The 5,422-nt window shown below is 26.7% G+C and overlaps 1 pseudogene; it reads left to right on the forward strand.

Moving 5' to 3' along the window:
• The window catches only part of LOC129738224 (ATP-binding cassette sub-family C member 4-like), a 14,101-nt pseudogene continuing 8,679 nt past the window's right edge, over nt 1-5,422 (forward strand).

Consider the following 5,422-nt stretch of genomic DNA (forward strand, 5'->3'; position numbering starts at 1 on the left):
ATGTGTAATTTTCATAAAGAAATGCATTTTCTGCTGTACGCTAGCTTAAAAATACGGCAATATAGACACGATACTCAAAAGTAAACTTACGAAAAAGAGTCTTGTTAAAGAACGAAACAAAACATGTCAACTAATGTAAAATTCTCTTCCTTCTTTCCAGGGCCCGCTGGCGCGACAATCGCACGATCTTCAACACCCCCCAATCCTCGGCTAATGAACGTGTCCCTCCTGCGTGAGAACAAACTGCTGCACGGTCAGGAACGGCGTGGATCCCGCATGTCCGTGCGACTCCCATCCCGGCAACCGAGCATGGCATCCCTGCGGCCCCACTCGCCAAACGCGTCGATAGGTAAGCTAGGTCTGTATACGGGTAACCGATTTGTACCGCCCTGTTCCTACTACCTGGTGGCAGCCTGGCAACAAATAGGTCGGTGTGTCTTGGCAACTAAATATTATGCCTTGCTGATTCCACCCGACTAGCTGTTGTTCTGGTTGGCCCGTCGTTGTTGGTTGTTCGTCGTTGCGTTTGCCGTTTTGTCTGCTTGTCTGCGCGCGCACTTTTCTGTGTACAAACTTTAGTGTTTGTGCGGATTGATCTGACTGCTCCAACGTTGTCCGGATTGATCCTGTTTGATTCGAACTTCTGTGTATTTAGATCGTTTGTTCGTCCTGTTCGTGTGCAGCGTGTTTGATGTATAGTTGACAGATTTTTAGCACACGTCTCCTGTTTGTAGACCTGTAGCTGTTTCTGCATCCAACGCATCCATTAGGGATCAACACAGTGTCCTGTCGACTAACCGAGCGATGTGATGTCACCTGTAGTGGTTTTGTTTATTTATTTATTTTTTGTTGTAGTGTCGCGAACATGAAAGCATTAACGGAAGCATACAAATGGACATTCCAAAATGAAACCGTCTAATGAATTGAAACCTTAAATGTTTCCGTTAGGAAGTCCAATTGGATGATATCGAAATCTGAACGAGCATGGAAGTTGAATAGCAACTTCAATTTTAGTTGAGAGTGTAGTGAGTAACTAACTAATGAGGTGGCCGCAGAAGTGGTCAATTCATATATCACTAGTCTATTGACCAACCACGTCAGTTTTTAATTAGTACAAACAATGACCTGCAAAATTTTTCAGCTGACCAAAACGACAAAAATGACAAAAATGACAAAAATGACAAAAATGACAAAAATGACAAAAATGACAAAAATGACAAAAATGACAAAAATGACAAAAATGACAAAAATGACAAAAATGACAAAAATGACAAAAATGACAAAAATGACAAAAATGACAAAAATGACAAAAATGACAAAAATGACAAAAATGACAAAAATGACAAAAATGACAAAAATGACAAAAATGACAAAAATGACAAAAATGACAAAAATGACAAAAATGACAAAAATGACAAAAATGACAAAAATGACAAAAATGACAAAAATGACAAAAATGACAAAAATGACAAAAATGACAAAAATGACAAAAATGACAAAAATGACAAAAATGACAAAAATGACAAAAATGACAAAAATGACAAAAATGACAAAAATGACAAAAATGACAAAAATGACAAAAATGACAAAAATGACAAAAATGACAAAAATGACAAAAATGACAAAAATGACAAAAATGACAAAAATGACAAAAATGACAAAAATGACAAAAATGACAAAAATGACAAAAATGACAAAAATGACAAAAATGACAAAAATGACAAAAATGACAAAAATGACAAAAATGACAAAAATGACAAAAATGACAAAAATGACAAAAATGACAAAATGACAAAAATGACAAAAAATGACAAAAATGACAAAATGACAAAAATGACAAAAATGACAAAAAATGACAAAAATGACAAAAATGAATAAAATTACAAAAATGACAAAAATGACAAAAATGACAAAAATGACAAAAATGACAAAAATGACAAAAATGACAAAAATGACAAAAATGACAAAAATGACAAAAATGACAAAAATGACAAAATGACAAAAATGACAAAAATGACAAAAATGACAAAAATGACAAAAATGACAAAAATGACAAAAATGACAAAAATGACAAAAATGACAAAAATGACAAAAATGACAAAAATGACAAAAATGACAAAAATGACAAAATTGAATAAAATGACAAAAATGACAAAAATGACAAAAATGACAAAAATGACAAAAATGACAAAAATGACAAAAATGACAAAAATGACAAAAATGACAAAAATGACAAAAATGACAAAAATGACAAAAATGACAAAAATGACAAAAATGACAAAAATGACAAAAATGACAAAAAATGACAAAAATGACAAAAATGACAAAAATGACAAAAATGACAAAAATGACAAAAATGACAAAAATGACAAAAATGACAAAAATGACAAAAATGACAAAAATGACAAAAATGACAAAAATGACAAAAATGACAAAAAATGACAAAAATGACAAAAATGACAAAAATGACAAAAATGACAAAAATGACAAAAATGACAAAAATGACAAAAATGACAAAAATGACAAAAATGACAAAAATGACAAAAATGACAAAAATGACAAAAATGACAAAAATGACAAAAATGACAAAAATGACAAAAATGACAAAAATGACAAAAATGACAAAAATGACAAAAATGACAAAAATGACAAAAATGACAAAAATGACAAAAATGACAAAAATGACAAAATGACAAAAATGACAAAATGACAAAAATGACAAAAATTACAAAAATTACAAAAATGACAAAAATGACAAAAATGACAAAAATGACAAAAATGACAAAAATGACAAAAATGACAAAAATGACAAAAATGACAAAAATGACAAAAATGACAAAAATGACAAAAATGACAAAAATGACAAAAATGACAAAAATGACAAAAATGACAAAAATGACAAAAATGACAAAAATGACAAAAATGACAAAAATGACAAAAATGACAAAAATGACAAAAATGACAAAAATGACAAAAATGACAAAAATGACAAAAATGACAAAAATGACAAAAATGACAAAAATGACAAAAATGACAAAAATGACAAAAATGACAAAAATGACAAAAATGACAAAAATGACAAAAATGACAAAAATGACAAAAATGACAAAAATGACAAAAATGACAAAAATGACAAAAAATGACAAAAATGACAAAAATGACAAAAATGACAAAAATGACAAAAATGACAAAAAATGACAAAAATGACAAAAATGACAAAAATGACAAAAATGACAAAAATTACAAAAATGTACAAAAATTACAAAAATTACAAAAATTACAAAAATTACAAAAATGACAAAAATGACAAAAATGACAAAAATGACAAAAATGACAAAAATGACAAAATTGACAAAATTCAATAAAATGACCAAAAATGACAAAAATGACAAAAATGACAAAAATGACAAAAATGACAAAAATGACAAAAAATGACAAAAATGACAAAAATGACAAAAATGACAAAAATGACAAAATGACAGAAATGACAAAAATGACAAAAATGACAAAATTGACAAAATTCAATAAAATGACCAAAATGACAAAAATGACAAAAATGACAAAAATGACAAAAATGACAAAAATGACAAAAATGACAAAAATGACAAAAATGACAAAAATGACAAAAATGACAAAAATGACAAAAATGACAAAAATGACAAAAATGACAAAAATGACAAAAATGACAAAAATGACAAAAATGACAAAAATGACAAAAATGACAAAAATGACAAAAATGACAAAAATGACAAAAATGACAAAAATGACAAAAATGACAAAAATGACAAAAATGACAAAAATGACAAAAATGACAAAAATGACAAAAATGACAAAAATGACAAAAATGACAAAAATGACAAAAATGACAAAAATGACAAAAATGACAAAAATTACAAAAATGACAAAAATGACAAAAATGACAAAAATGACAAAAATGACAAAAATGACAAAAATGACAAAAATGACAAAAATGACAAAAATGACAAAAATGACAAAAATGACAAAAATGACAAAAATGACAAAAATGACAAAAATGAATAAAATTACAAAAATGACAAAAATGACAAAAATGACAAAAATGACAAAAATGACAAAAATGACAAAAATGACAAAAATGACAAAATGACAAAAATGACAAAAATGACAAAAATGACAAAAATGACAAAAATGACAAAAATGACAAAAATTACAAAAATGACAAAAATGACAAAAATGACAAAAATGACAAAAATGACAAAAATGACAAAAATGACAAAAATGACAAAAATGACAAAAATGACAAAATGACAAAAATGACAAAAATGACAAAAATGACAAAAATGACAAAAATGACAAAAATGACAAAAATGACAAAAATGACAAAATGACAAAAATGACAAAAATGACAAAAATGACAAAAATGACAAAAATGACAAAATTGAATAAAATGACAAAATGACAAAAATGACAAAAATGACAAAAATGACAAAAATGACAAAAATGACAAAAATGACAAAAATGACAAAAATGACAAAAATGACAAAAATGACAAAAATGACAAAAATGACAAAAATGACAAAAATGACAAAAATGACAAAAATGACAAAAATGACAAAAATGACAAAAATGACAAAAATGACAAAAATGACAAAAATGACAAAAATGACAAAAATGACAAAAATGACAAAAATGACAAAATACAAAAATGACAAAAATGACAAAAATGACAAAAATGACAAAAATGACAAAAATGACAAAAATGACAAAAATGACAAAAATGACAAAAATGACAAAAATGACAAAAAATGACAAAAATGACAAAAATGACAAAAATGACAAAAATGACAAAAATGACAAAAATGACAAAAATGACAAAAATGACAAAAATGACAAAAATGACAAAAATGACAAAAATGACAAAAATGACAAAAATGACAAAAATGACAAAAATGACAAAAATGACAAAAATGACAAAAATGACAAAAATGACAAAAATGACAAAATGACAAAAATGACAAAAATGACAAAAATGACAAAAATGACAAAAATGACAAAAATGACAAAAATTACAAAAATTACAAAAATGACAAAAATGACAAAAATGACAAAAATGACAAAAATGACAAAAATGACAAAAATGACAAAAATGACAAAAATGACAAAAATGACAAAAATGACAAAAATGACAAAAATGACAAAAATGACAAAAATGACAAAAATGACAAAAATGACAAAAATGACAAAAATGACAAAAATGACAAAAAGACAAAAATGACAAAAATGACAAAAATGACAAAAATGACAAAAATGACAAAAATGACAAAAATGACAAAAATGACAAAAATGACAAAAATGACAAAAATGACAAAAATGACAAAAATGACAAAAATGACAAAAATGACAAAAATGACAAAAAATGACAAAAATGACAAAAATGACAAAA

The sequence above is a fragment of the Uranotaenia lowii genome, chromosome 1, assembly GCF_029784155.1.
Source record: "Uranotaenia lowii strain MFRU-FL chromosome 1, ASM2978415v1, whole genome shotgun sequence".
Classification (NCBI taxonomy): domain Eukaryota; kingdom Metazoa; phylum Arthropoda; class Insecta; order Diptera; family Culicidae; genus Uranotaenia; species Uranotaenia lowii.